The sequence below is a fragment of the Bos mutus genome, chromosome 7 (assembly GCF_027580195.1).
Source record: "Bos mutus isolate GX-2022 chromosome 7, NWIPB_WYAK_1.1, whole genome shotgun sequence".
NCBI classification, from domain to species: Eukaryota; Metazoa; Chordata; class Mammalia; order Artiodactyla; family Bovidae; genus Bos; species Bos mutus.
The window spans coordinates 41,108,547-41,124,024 of record NC_091623.1 but is presented as its reverse complement, the minus strand read 5'-3'; the positions used below and the strand labels follow the sequence as shown (position 1 = coordinate 41,124,024).

General features: G+C 38.7%; 1 pseudogene; it reads right to left on the bottom strand.

The window, feature by feature from the left end:
• Positions 1-15,478, bottom strand: part of LOC138988575 (probable ATP-dependent RNA helicase DDX4) — a 136,954-nt pseudogene that overhangs the window by 39,587 nt on the left and 81,889 nt on the right.

The window sequence follows — 15,478 nt, the reverse complement described above, 5'->3', positions numbered from 1 at the left end:
TAAAAATGTAATAAGGTCTTCATCACTACAGCATCATGATAATCAGCTACATTTACTGTGCACTCCTCACCATTCCAGGCCTTATTTTAAATGCTTCCTTTATTAGCTCATGCAATCATCACAATAGCCCTAGGACTTAGGTATTATTATTATATTATCCCCAATTAAAAGATGAGTATAATGAGGCAAGAAAATGTTAAGAACTTTGCCTAAGGACACACAACTAGTAATGGCAAAGTTGAGGTTCAGAACCAGGCAGTTTAGTCTATGGATTCAGGCAAAACTCACAACCAATATGCTTATTTCTTTAGTAAAAAATATCATTGGTTTTTAATTCTATTATATTAATTATTACTTATCATAGTCTTTGTCTTTCAATAGTAGTTTGATCTTCGTCTTACTTGAGAAAAGTTGGAGCCAGACACTTTTCTTATATGGTGAATTGGGTTGCTCAAGTTGCTTCAAGATATCATATTTTTGTTGGGGGATAAAGCTGTATTTAATGTCTAATATTAACTTAATTAAAGCAGAAGGAAAATAATAATCATTTTTAGAACTTTTAAGTTATAATGGACAAATAAGTGTTAAAATTTCTAAGACTAAAGTAATATGGGGGGAAAAACGAGTGGCAAATAAAAGGTGGAAGCAATGACAGATTTTATTTTCTTGGGCTCAAAAATCACTGTGGATGGAGAGTGCAGTCATGAAATTAAGATACTTACTCCTTGAAAGGAAAGCTATGATGAACCGAGACAGTGTATTAAAAAGTAAAGATATCACTTTGCCAACAAAGGTCTGTATAGTCAAAGCTATGGTTTTTCCAGTGGTCATGCATGGATGTGAGAGTTGGACCATATAAAAGACGGAGCACCAAAGGGCTGAGCACTAAGGAACTGATGCTTTTGAATTGTGATGTTGGAGAAGACTCTTGAGAGTCCCTTGGACTGAAGGGAGATCAATCCAGTCAATCTGAAAGGAAATCAACCCTGATTTTCATTAGAAGGACTGATGTTGAAGGTTTGACCACTTGATGCAAAGAGCTGACTCATTGGAAAAAACCTTCATGCTGGGAAAGATTGAAACCAAAAGGAGAAGCAGGCCACAGAGGACGAGATGGGTGAATAGCACCACTGATTTAATGGACATGAGTTTGAGGAAATTCAGGGGATAGAGGAGGACAGAGGAGCCTGGCATGCTGCAGTCCACGGAGTTTCAGAGAGTCAGACATGACTCAGCAAATGAACAACAGCAACAGTGATGTGGGCTGGATTTCCTAAACTACATCAAAGTTTATCTATTTAAATTACTGTATTATTCTTATAGATCAATTATAAGTCTCTGATAGCACTTTGAGAGGGTTCAAATAACTGGAAGATTAGCTAATATTTTCAGTAAGCTCAAATAAATCTGACTGATATTCAGTAAAAAAAAAAAAATTCCAAATGACTTCTCTATCATAATCAGGTAAAGGAATGCATTTTATACTGCTTCCTGTTAAGCATTCATATATTCAAATGTGGCTGCATTCTGCCTTCCTGTAAGGAACTATGGAATGTGACCTATTTAGTGTGAGCCATTTGGTAGTTTCATTTTCTGATTTGGACTCCTTTAACCAAATTGCACTGGAATCTAGTAAAAAATTAGAATGTCATAACATTTTGATATGAACTTCAACTAAAAATACAAAAATCAAGAACATAGAGTTACTCATACTATTTTTTACTTGTAAAGAAAAGAGCAAAACCTAAAAATGATGAACCTGGTTAGATGTCTTTTATGATCCTACTTGCCTCCCTATCATAATATGGTATCGTATGATATTGATTTTTAGAATTTAAGTGGCACTTCAAAGTTTTCCTAATAGACCACTTTAAATAACAAATGATAAAATAAGGAACCCTAAGCAAATGCTTTCCCGAAACAGTTAAGTGTCTATGTCTTTGAAAAGACATTGGTTTGGATTCTAGTTCTTCATGACCCATGGAGCACACATTTATTGATCCTCCCCACTGGATCTCACTGAAAGAGGCATGAAAATGCACTGAAGGAAACAAAACCCCAATAGAATTAACAGGAAGTGTAGACATCAGTAGACTACAGAGTTTGGAGGCATAAAGCAAATGAAGTAGCCATTCCTTATATGAGCAGAAATGAAAACCAAACTGCATCCGAGAGGGACCACAAAGAATCAACAGATGTGAAGATTAGGATTGTGCTGTGGGATAATGATAACTATATACCACACTGCAATGCCCTCATATAGTCCACCACTCCCATTCTTGTAGGTACAAAGAGATGGCAACTGTGACAATAAAGAGGGTGGAAATAACAGATGTACAGTTTGAAAAGAGCCCAAACCTGTCCAGGCTATTATGTTATAATGTTTACGGCCAATCATGATCTCTTATCTTTTAATTCAACACTTTCCCCACAATGTTTGTACTCTATTACTAGTGGTAGTAGTTATGATTTTAGTGTGGTTTTTGCCTGAAAGATAAATGGCACTATGGCATCATAGTTGAAACTGCAAAAATGGATGGGACTCCCCAGGAAGAATGTATGACATGAAAAAAGGAAGGCAGGCTTGAGTGATGCTTCTCAGGAAGACCAATATTTAAAGGGAAGGCAGACAGCATAGAAATGGAGAAGAAATGGCCAAGTAGATAGGAAGCAAACTAGAGACGTGAGCTGAAGACAAAGGATGGAATATTTCATTTAAAAATATAAAGTGGTCTAAAGGATTCAACTATGTTAAGAGAAAACATTCATTGGGTTTAGGAATAAAGAAGTCATTGGTGTTTCATCAAGACAAATTTCAGTAGGGTGGCAGGAGCAGAAGTGGACTGTACGACTGAGGGGCAGGTGGTTTGGAGAATCAATGTTGATAATAATTTCGTCTGAGAAGAAAGGAGAATGATAGGTAAGTCGCTAGAGGAGAGTGCAGAGTCATGGACAGATTTGGTTTTGTGTTTTGTTTTAAGATGATAGAGACTTAACCAAACCAATAAAGAGGAAAAGGTTGAAGACACAGAAAAGAAAAGTAACAGGTGGTAGATGAGGTGTCTGAGTGAGGGGGCATTCAGACTATAGTTGTCAGAGGACACCTTATATAGAAGAGGAAGACCATTTCCATAAGCAAGAGAAAAAGAAGAATGGGTGGTATGCATGGAGGAAATTGCATAGATCCGGTAGGGCAGGAAGTTTGCATAAGATGACTTTTATTAATTTTGAGAAGTAATAGAGGAGATATCAAGGAATTTGATGAAGACCACCGAAAATGGAAGCAAAAACTTATTTGGAAAACCAGGAAGTGTTCCTAGCATCAAGAATCGAGCCAGAGTTGGAGAATAAGAATTTACAGAGCCATTAAGCTTCATTGTTTTCTCCTGTAGCAATGAGCAAATGAGTAGTTGGTTGTTGTTCACTAAGTCATGTCCAACTCTTTGTGACCCCCATGGACTGCAGCACGCCATGCTTCCATGTCCTTCACTATCTCCCAGGGTTTGCTCAAATTCATGTTCATTGAGTCAGTAGTGCTACCTGACCATCTCATCCTCTGCCGCCCTTTTCTCCTTTTGGCTTCACTCTTTCCCAGCATCAGGGTCTGAGTAGCTGGCATGAGATCATAATCTTAAAAAAAGTACGAACTGACTACCTACTGACATGTGTAAATGCACGTCAAATTCAGGTAAATTGGAAGGCTTTCAAAAATGTCTCTGTAGCTGCTGATAATCGAATTTCACCCAAGTATCTAAGAAGCATGTTTACTCATGTCAGTAATTTATTCTTATAACCATTCTGAAAAACTAAACTGGAAACTTAAGTCTAATCTAAGATTACTAGAATTATATGAAAACCTATGAAAAGAATATTTTTCTTGTCTTCATAATACGTTCTGGATTTTCTAAGTGCCCTAATAAAGTTCTAGCAACAGAGTTTGCTTTGTGAGGAGGGAAATTGCTGAGGCCATAGGCCACATGGCTTGGTTCCCCTACTTAATGTTTTAGATTTTTCAGATTCTTTACTCATAGTAGAACTTAAAACATTTTTTTTTTTTTTTACCTAAACCCAACATAAAAGTAGTTTTCAAAATCTGACACAGCATTGAACATCATTTTTAAGATTTAACACACTTGACCACTCCCATTTTGTACCTCATCCTGCACTTGGCTTCCAAGATAATCACATCTCCTGAATTTTCACTTTTCCTGACTGCTATTTTGCGTTTCCTCCCTGTTTGACTTCCCTATATTTCTGTCCTCTAACTTCTGAGACTCTACATCTACTCCTAGATGCACTCATCCAACTCAGGTGTGAAAAAAAATAATCTTTTGTAGATTATTTCCCAATTTCTGTCACTAGCCTAGATTTCTCTTTTGAACTCCAGACTCATCCACTTGACATCCCTATGCATATATATAACAAGCATCACAGATTCAACTCGTCCAAAAACTAGCACTCGATTCCTCCCTACTACCACCACTGATTTCAAATGAACTCTAACCACAGATTTCCCCATCTCAGTAAATTGCAACTCCATTCTCCTGTGTTCAAAGATGCTTGAGATCAAGGATTCCCCCACCTTTATCTCATCACCTTTATCTCAGCACATCCTGTTAAATGTGTTCATCAAAATAGACTAATTCTATTAGATGAATTGATTTTGAATTCATCCTCCACTGATTTGTCCTCCACTGATATCACCAAAACTCAAAGCTAGGATGTTCTTTCCAATTTGGCTCTTACAAATGAAGCTATAATCAAACATTCTTGTGCAAGTCTCTGTCGACATATGCTGGTATTTCTGAAGGGTAGGTAGTTACATTATGGGTAGATACATTATGCTTGGTCATAAGGTATGGGTGTTTTGACTTCTAATAGATATGGTGTGTTTGCCCTTCAGAAAGTTTGTACCAATTTGCATATTCTCCAGGGGAACGTGAGAAGGTAATGTCTGATCTGATTCAGTCTCCCCCTAAAAGGTAAGCTGCTGCTGCTAAGTCGTTTCAGTCGTGTCCAACTTTGTGCGACCCCATAGACGGCAGCCTACCAGGCTTCCCCATCCCTGGGATTCTCCAGGCAAGAATACTGGAGTGGGTTGCCATTTCCTTCTCCAATAAAAGGTAAGCTAGTCTGAGTCATCTTGGTATTCAACACAGATCTGATATTGACTCTTTCCCAGAGATAGTGCAGTAATGAGTGCAGTAATGCTACAGCTAGGCATTCAGATAATCTGGAGTTTCATGCTGTCCTTTATCTAACTAACCAGTCATTATAAAGGCAGTATTTTCACTGCTTCACACCTCATATTCTTTCCATTTGTAAGATGAAGAGGTTAGACTCGATGATCTAAAATTTTTCAGCCTCCACATTCTGAGATATAAATCTTGCATAAGAAGTGTTTTGGGACTGATTCAGGCTTCATCATGTGTTAGCTGACCATTATTTATCTGCATCCATCTGTGACTATCCTTTCATTTCTTCTTTCAATTTTAATAGAAAAATGCTAATTGAAAGCAAGAAGAAAGGCATCATTTTTATAAGTATGGATCATAAAACGTATTTCCTCAAAATAAAGAAAAGCTGAGGCTGAGGAAGATAGAGAAAATCTTATCTAAAGTCTTCATGCAACTAATACGGAAACTGTGAGCCAAAGGAGGCATGTGAAGTGTCAGAGATCACACCACTGAGGTTCCAGAGCCCCAGAAAACACAGCAGATTCACTTTATCAATCCACTGTTTATTTCATTATATTTTGTGTAATATGTTTGTAGGCAGCAGAATTTGGAATTGACATTTCTTTTGCTTTATCACATTGACTGCTGTTGCTAATTGTTTATTTCCTTCATGTTGTTTCTTGCTAGTTCCCTGGTGTACTCTGGGTTAGCTCAGCAGCAGCCTGGATGCCTACACTTTGGCTGCCAGGAGAGGATCTGTAGCAACCTGTTTGAAGAGAGTCTAGTTCCTTCTTCTCTCAAATCAGAAAGGAACATGACCTCCTGATGGAATTAACTCAAGTGTGGGCTGCAAGCCATAGCATGGTGTGCTCTGGGCCCATCTGAAGCTCGGCGTCTTAGAGGAGAAGAAGCTTCAATACAGAGTTGGGGAGTGTTCGGGATGTAATTCTTCATGTTGCTCTCCACTTCTTTCAACTATAGGCACATTTGGTCATGAAAGCTTGGAAGGTCTATTGAAAACATTTTTCAGCTTAAAAGAAGAGTAATATTAATAGTTGCCATTCATTTTGCTCTTACAGGGTAGCAGGCAACTCTAAGCATCTTACATTTATTATTTCTTCTAACAGCACAAATCTTATCAGTACACTACTTCTATACCCCCGTGGTAGTGGAAAGTTGAAAGAAATCTAGTTGTCTTCATTTTCAGGCTAAATAATTTTATAGCTAAATAATATGTGGTAGACGCATTCCATAGGAGAAAAAAATTAACTGGACACTCACAAAGCACCATACAGAGATCTTAAAAATAAGATATGAGAAAAAAAAATAAAAGAGAATAGCGTTTATAGAGTACCACCTGTCTCTTGTTGGACTCTTTGTGACCCATGGACTGTAGCTCAACAGGCCCTTCTGTGCATGCTATTCTCCAGGCAAGAATACTGGAGTGGGTAGCCATTCCCTTCTCCAGGGGATCTTCCTGACCCAGGGCTCAAACCCAGTTCTCCTGCCTTGCAGGCACATTCTTTACCATCTGAGCCAGCTAGCAAGGTAATACTCAAAATCTTTCAAGCTAGACTTCAACAGTATTTGAACGAAGAATTTCTAGATGTACAAGCTGGATTTAGAAAAGGCAGAGGAACCAGAACTCAAATTGCCAGCATCCAATGGATCATGGAAAAAGCAAGAGAAATCCAGAAAAACATCTACTCCTGTTTCATTGCCTGCACTAAAGCCTTTGAGTATGTGGATTACAAAAAAACTGTGGAAAACGCTTACAGAGATGGGACTACCAGACCACCTTACCTGCCTCCTGAGATAAGTGTATACAGGACAAGAAGCAACAGTGAGAACTGAACATGGAACAACAGACTGCTTGCAAACTGGGAAAGGAGTACGTCAAGGCTGTATACTGTCACCCTGCTTATTTAACTTCTATGCCAAGTACATCATGTGGAATGCTGGGCTGGATAAAAACACAAGCTGGAGTCAAGATTGCTGGGAGAAATATCAACAACCTCAGATATGTAGATGACACCATCTTAATGGCAGAAAGCAAAGAGGAACTAAAGAACCTGTTGATGAAGGTGAAAGAGGAGAGTGAAAAAGCTGGCTTAAAGCTCAACATTCAGAAAATGAAGATCATGGCATCTGGTCCCATCACTTCATGGGAAATAGATGGAGAAACAGTGGAAACAGTGAGACTTTCTTGGGCTCCTAAGTCACTGCAGATAGTGACTGCAAGCAGGAAATTAAAAAACAGTTGCTCCTTAGAAGAAAACCTATGACAAACCTAGACAGCATATTAGAAAGCACCTGATGTGAAGAGCCAACTCATTGGAAAAGACCCTGATGCTAGGGAAAATTGAGGGCAAGAGGAAGGAGGCAACTGAGGATGAGATGGTTGGGTGGCATCAATGGATGTGCATTTGAACAAAGTCCAGAAGATAGTAAAGGACAGGGAAACCTGGGATGCTACAGTCCTTGGAGTCACAAAGAGACATGACTGAGCGACAATCACCTATGTAAAATAAAAACTATAATTACAAACACTCTATCCAAAGATACATGCATATTAAAAGACAAATATCAACACACTAGAGTGGATGCCTTAAGGGAGAAGTGGCTGGAGTGAGGAGTAGAGTTGAAAGCAGCAAAATAATAATAAAGAGAAAAGCCTTATACAGAAGGATTGTGATAGTTTACAGAGAACTCTCTGCAAGTGCAAAAGCATTTTAAAATGCCTTGGGTCATAGTTAAGATAATACATATGAAGAAGTATGAAGTGCAGCTATAGCTGTATATAGAAGAGCATTTATAGCTGTAAATTTCATGGTAGAAAAGAACTCTTAAAATTAGTAGTATTCAACTCAAGAAGTTAAAAAGTGAACAACAAAGTAAAACAAAAGAATTTTAAAAGGAATAAAAATAATCAGCATAAATTAGTGAGAGTAAAAAGATAAGCTAAAGAATGTAAAACCAAATATGTGCTCTTTGATTAGGACTAATAAAATTGACAGATTTCCTACTCTATGAACCAAGAAAAAATTTAAAAAGAAAAAGAGCACAAATCATAATGGAAATGAAAATGGAATATAACTACAGATTCAGAAGATTTCTAAAAATAATTGGGGGCAATATGAAAATATTGTGTATGTGCCTTTCCCCCATGCCAGGCCCATGGCTCTTTTTCCTTTGCTCTGGCTGCTGTAGGATTGCAATTCTCAGTAACCCATGAGCACAGAAGCTTTGCTGAGGGCTCCAATGTTTATAAAAATCATACTAAAGCAAAGAGCAACATGGAATCTTGGAGGGATATACAAGTTGATCCAACAGTCTATTTGTTTGAATATTTACCTTAAATATTTAGTGTAAAGAACAAAATATTTCAAATTAACAGGGCTAGGTGATGAGTACACAGGTGTTCTGTATTATTTTACTTACTTATAAGACTTTAAAAAGTGCCTAGGTATAATTTTTAAAAAGTAAGCTTTCTCTACTAGGAATTTTTTTTTAAATTGATTATCATTACCTGTTACCTTCCATGTGGGTATGTCCTCTGAAGCTTCCTTTTCTATATAAAAACAACTAAATTCTTTTAGATCTCACTAGTTTTTTGTTCTGAATACAGGCTTTTTTACTCCAGACAGAGATTTCTTTGTCAGGATGCAAATGATGACTCTGCATTTGGAAACAAGTACCTTGAGGAAATAGCACACCATCTGCTCTGCTGTGCTACCAGCGCCCCTTCACTCTGAAGGACTTCTTTCCCAGCTCCTTGTAATGTCGCTGAATGACAGCTCAGCCTTCAGCCCTTTTTGGAAGTTGCTTCTCTGAAGAGAGTTTCCTTGCCCAAGTTCGAGTCCCCTTCTCAGGGCAGACCATTTTCATTGACTTATTGGCACATGAGTAAGAGGCTGACCCTCATTAGACTCAGACTCATGGGCCATTCCAACATCACCTGATGTTTCAAGGTCATCTGAGGCATTACTATGACTTCATTCCAACCCAGCTTCTCCCCTCTTCCCTATTTTGCTTCATTCTTCACAAATGGTGACTCCAAGAGCATTCCTTAATAAGCTTTTTCCTTGCTAATTTGCATTATGCAGCTTACCTCCCATGAAAGCCACTACAACCAGGGACAGTGCAGCATGTTGGAAAGAGAACAGATATTGAAATCAGACATGCTTATTTTAATCCTAGCTCAGCTCCAATTTCGCAACTTGGACAGCCTAAGTCTTAATATCTTCATGTATAAAATGAGGATAAGATTGTCCTCATAGAATTTTTTGAGAATGTATTTAAGTTCTTGATAACTATGACAGCTTGATGTTGCTATTGTTAATATCAGATCATATCACAGAGTTTTGCAAGAGCAATAATTCTTTCAATCTACCTCCCTCCCTCCCTTCCTCTTTCCCGCCCTTCCTGTCTTCCTTCTTTAACTGAAATCATATGTAGGACCCTAACACTTAACCTCTAAAGTACATCTTCACAGCTCTAGGATTCCTCAGAACTCAATAGTAAAACCATCAACCCAGAAAATCTAAGACAATATATCTGCTATTTCCAAAAGAACAAGTTAATCATGACACAGTGGTATGTCACAAGCCAGACATTAGTGGCATTAAGCTTCTGATGTATTTCTGTACAACCACTTCCCTGAGAAAGTAAGCACATACATTTATCAGAATACTTTGAGCCTGTTGAAACTTCTATATGAATTTCAATACATTCCTTAGCTCATTGTTGTTAAAATTCCTTTTTAGAGAGGAAGGTATGAATCACTTAGATGTGAGTCATCACTTTCACTATTTTAGTTAATTAAATGCTTCTTTGGGCTCCACTATGAACAGAAGGGCTTACAAGTTAGCTTTACTTTTTAACTTTAAAAAATGTTTAAATACTCAAAGATTACAGTTCTTTGTTTTGTTTATTAGATTTAAGGCTTATTTTAAAAAAAATTTTTTGTGTGTAATAGTTTTATTAAAGTATAAAGGAGATAGCTTCTGACATAGGCATCAGAAGGGGGCAGAAAGAGCACCCCCCTGCTAGTCTTCAGCTGGATGTTATATAGTCACTAGCAGTCTATTAATAAAAGAAAGGAATGTCTTAAGACTCAGAATGGCACCAGGCCCCTCACCCATAAGATGCATTTTGGGATAATCTTGGCACCAAATGGTTCATCTTGGGCCATAAAATGATTAACTTGAATCCTGAAGAAGGGCAGATCACCATACAAATAGTTTCATTTACATAGATTATGGGAACAATATCTGAGTATAACATACTGGTTTGTCAAGTAGGTTCTGAGCCAAGAGGCGGAACTGACTTGAAGACAGAGTTTGGGGTAAATGCATAGCTTAAGACAAACATTTCCATAAGAGAAATGTATTGGTTATCTCTAGGTTTGACAACAGTTAACTTCAGGTGAAACTAGGTGTCATTATGGCAACACAGTCTTTTAAGAGAAACCTACTTTTAAATTTGCCGCTTGAGAGAGATAAACATGTCTGACACTTGCAGGCTATTTTCTTCATTTAGAGACCCCTGGCCTTCCTGCCTGTTACCCTCATGTGTCTCCTGCAGGCTGGAGGCGGGTTCTTTACTGCAGAGCCACTGGTGAAGCCCTTCTATGCTGTAATACCATTAAACTGAAGATAAATTTCAAGAATGTGTTAGGCCTTCTAGATCTGCTCAGCCGCCAGCTGAATGACCTCACCTGATACCATGTGGAGTACAAGCCATCCAGCCCAGCCCTGGCCGGCTGAATCATGAGACTGAGTAAAACAGTGGCTGTTTTGAATCACTGAGTCTTGGGGCAATTTGTTACACAGTGATAACGAATGAACACCTATCACCTGAACCTATAAGTTTCCCCTTTCTCGCAGCTGGTGTTCAGTGTTTATTGGTAACTTTACATTTCAGAACCACCTCCATAGTTAGCTAAACTTGCATTTCATAGTTTGAAACATTCCAACTCTGATAAAACACCGATCTGCTTAAGACAAGTCATGCTACTGACCCTGCTTCAGGGAAATAAATTATAATTTGAATGCATTCCATCTTCACTTTTAAACAATGAGACCTGAATTTTACATTCTAGTCAGATGCTTTGGGGAGTTTGTAAATCATTTTGTTAATCCTAACTGCATGCTTTCAATAAGATGTAGTTGGTTATTCTAAACAGTAGTTGTCATTGAGAGACTGAACTGAATGAGCACCTGCACATATTCCAGAGATGGTACTGAAAATTTTTTCATGAGTTTTTCTTATATTTGCTATATTTAGAATGCAACCCCTTGAATTTATCCCAGTTGCTCAAAGTTTCATTAAATGTTTCTGTACAGGCTTTCTTCCTTTTAAAAGCCTGCTATTTATTCTCTGAACAGCCAAGCATGGCTTGTAGTCTGACAGCCTTGTTAGGGAACCCATGAGACATTTCCTCGGGTCTTAAAAAATAGGTATAATGGTTTTCTCTAAAGCAGTTGTTTTTAATCTCACGGCAGAACACTGAACAGAGTGGATTTTTGTGTTAAGATTCTAGGAAGCTGAGAACCTGCCTTCATCAACTGCTAGTTTTCTAATTTCTAATTTAAGGCTTATTTATCGAGTGCCTACACAACAGGTCTTAGTTGTAGTGATCCTGCACATCACAACTAAGATCTGTTGGTGGCATATTAAAAAGCAGAGACATCACTTTGCAAACAAAGGTCCATCTAGTCAAGGCTATGGTTTTTCCAGTAGTCATGTACAGATGTGAGAGTTGGACTATAAAGATGAGTGCTGAAGAATTGATGCTTTTGAACTGTGGTGTTGGAGAAGACTCTTGAGAGTCCCTTCAACTACAAGGAGATACAACTAGTCCATCCTAAAAGAAATCAATCTGAATATTCATTGGAAGGACTGATGCTGAAGCTGAAACTCCAATACTTTGGCCACCTAATGTGAAGAACTGACTCATTTGAAAAGACCCTGATGCCGGGAAAGATTGAAGGCAGGAGGAGAAGGGGATGACAGAGAATGAGATGGTTGGATGGCATCATGAGCTTGATGGACATGAGTCTGAGTAAACTCCAGGAGCTGGTGATGGACAGGGAGGCCTGGCGTGCTGCGGTCCATGGGGACATGAGTCTGAGTGAACTCCAGGAGCTGGTGATGCACAGGGAGGCCTGGCGTGCTGCCGTCCATGGGGACATGAGTCTGAGTGAACTCCAGGAGCTGGTGATGCACAGGGAGGCCTGGCGTGCTGCAGTCCATGGGGACATGAGTCTGAGTGAACTCCAGGAGCTGGTGATGCACAGGGAGGCCTGGCGTGCTGCCGTCCATGGGGACATGAGTCTGAGTGAACTCCAGGAGCTGGTGATGCACAGGGCGGCCTGGCGTGCTGCCGTCCATGGGGACATGAGTCTGAGTGAACTCCAGGAGCTGGTGATGCACAGGGCGGCCTGGCGTGCTGCCGTCCATGGGGACATGAGTCTGAGTGAACTCCAGGAGTTGGTGATGGACAGGGAGGCCTGGCGTGCTGCCGTCCATGGGGACCAACAGAGTCAGTCGTGGCCGAGTGACCGGACAGAACTGATTGAGTGCCTATCACCTTCTCTACCTGTGATACTCACTTGGCCTCAAAACAATCCTTCTAGGGTTATTACCCCATTTCAGAAATGCAAAAAGTATAACTCAGTAAGGTCCAGTAACTGTTCCAAGGTCACAAAGTTTAGAGAAGAAAGGTATAAATTCATAGGATTTGAACTCATATATATTGACACCAAGATTTATACCACCTTCACTGTGCCTCTCTCCTTCATAAATTAAATATTTACTACTATCCACATGAAATAAGAAAAAATGATTTAAATTCTAAAACAAAATCTAAAGTCTTAAAGTCTAAAATCTTAATAATGCTGGATTACTATAGCTGAATTACGGTTGCAGATTAAATCTAGTTGTGATGGCTATTTTTTATAAGGACTGTGAAAGTTGCTTAAAATTGAAAAATTGTGTTGTATTATATATATTTTTCTATGTATAGTATTGTATAAATTAGTTTGTAAAGTCTGTGTGTGTGTGTGTGTGTGTGTGCACGCACACGTGCGTGTGTGTGTTTTTGTGTGCACCAGTGAGAACTGCCAAGTAATTCTGACATATTGTTCAACCTCCCAGGTGTGATGATGAGCTGCCAGGTATAGTAAGAACGTTTACACCATCTCTTATATTTTACATGATATGACCTTTAAACAGAAAATTCCTAAAAAGTCACCATTTCTAAATGTGTTGGAATAGCTGCTGTTGAACTTAACCCTCCCACCATATACAACTCTAAACCTGGGTGAAGTTTATGTGGTGACTCTTTAGACCATGCAGGACTGTGATCCTTAAGAAAGGTGTAACACAGAAGGTGAGCCCCACATTCCTTCAGCTTTTTGCCTGATGGTACTTTCCAAACCAGAATTTGAGGAGGTAGAAATCAAACTGGAAGATGATGGTGCCACTGAAATGAGGTGGTGAAGGCTGGAGTTCAGCCAGCTGAAGCAGCATGGTATCTCCAAAAAGGGAACTCTGAAGAGACAAGTTCCAAAAGTCCTTGTGGCTTTTTTTCCTTCAGAATTTTTGTCATGAACTGAGCTATGTATGTATACAAGACCCCATAAAGTATAGCAGAAAGTGGTTAATGATGGGCAGACAGCTGAAAGCAAATACCAGTAGTCACACAATGGTGGTAAAAGTTGAATATTTCAATCAGTCAGAGCAGAGAGACCTCACTGAGTTTATTAAGCATTCCATTAAGACCTATATTGGAGAAGGAAATGGCAACCCACTCCAGTATTCTTGCCTGGGAAATCCCATGGACAGAGGAGTCTGGTGGGCTACAGTCTATGGGGTTGCAAAGAGTCAGACACAACTGAAGTGACTAAGCTAAAGACCTATATTAGTCTGTTTGGGTTACCATAACAAAATACCACAGGTGGGTGGTTTAAATTACACGGATTTGCTTTCTCACAGTGCTGGAGGCTGGAAGTCCAAGCTCAATGTGCCTGCAGGACTGGTTTCTGGTGAAACCTCTCTCCTGTTTATGGACGGCTGACTTCTTGTTGCGTCTTCATAAAACCCTTCCTCTGTACGCACACAACCTGTTGTCTCTTCCACTTCTTACAACTACACTAGTACTATCAGATGACAACCTCACCTTTATGACCTCATTTAATCTTATTTGATCTTAAAAATCTCTATTCCCAAATACAGTCACGTTAGAGATTGGGCTTCAACATATAAATTTGGGAAGGGCACTATTCAAAACATAATGTGACCCTCAAATAATTGTACTTTAAGACAAACGACCACATGCCCAAAGCCAATCTTCATGGAAGCAGGATCACCAGCCATTAATTTAACTACTTTTCAGATCTAAACCAATATTGTTTATAGAGGAAATCAATCTAGATTCCCTACCTATTTTGCATTATCTGTAATAATATATAAGATTACTATACATGCAAAATATCAGGAAAATGGGTCCCATGACCAAGATTAAAAGCAGTAAATTTAGATGCAGTTAAGATAACCTTAATGTTGGGATTAGCATACAGAAATTTCAAACAAGTATATTAATCTTTTCAAGAATTTAAAAGATGGTATAGAAAAAAATGCATTAAATTCTAGAATTCTAATACAGAAATTCAAACAATAAAAAGAACTGAATAAAAATTATAGAAATAAAAAAATTAATGTAAAATAAAAAATTCACTGGATGGACTTAAAGATTATGTGCTACAGAAGTAAGGATCAGTGAACCTTAAGATAGGTCAATAGAAATTAACCCAAAGAGAAAAGAGAAAGAAATTAACAGAGCCCTAATGACAATGGGACAATATCAAGCAATCTATAGAGCTGTAATTTTAGTTCCATAAGAAGATACAGAAAATAAGGCCAAAAATACTGTCAAAATAATGGGCCCAAAGTTCTCAAGTGTTAGTCACTTAGTCATGTCCGACTCGTTGCGACCACATGGACTGTAGCCTGCCAGGATCCTCTAGTCCATGGAATTCTCCAGGCAAGAATACTGGAGTGGGTTGCCATACCTTTCTCCAGGAATCTTCCTGACCCAGGGATCAAACTCAGGTCACCTGCATTGCCAGCAGATTCTTTCCTGTCTGAGCTATCAGGGAAGCCCAAAGTTCTCAAATATGTTGATTAATACCAACTTAAAAATCCAAGGAGCTCAGCAAACCTTAATATGAATAAATGCATAGAAAATCACATGTGTGGTCATTATAGACAAACTACTGAAAATCAAAGATAAAGAG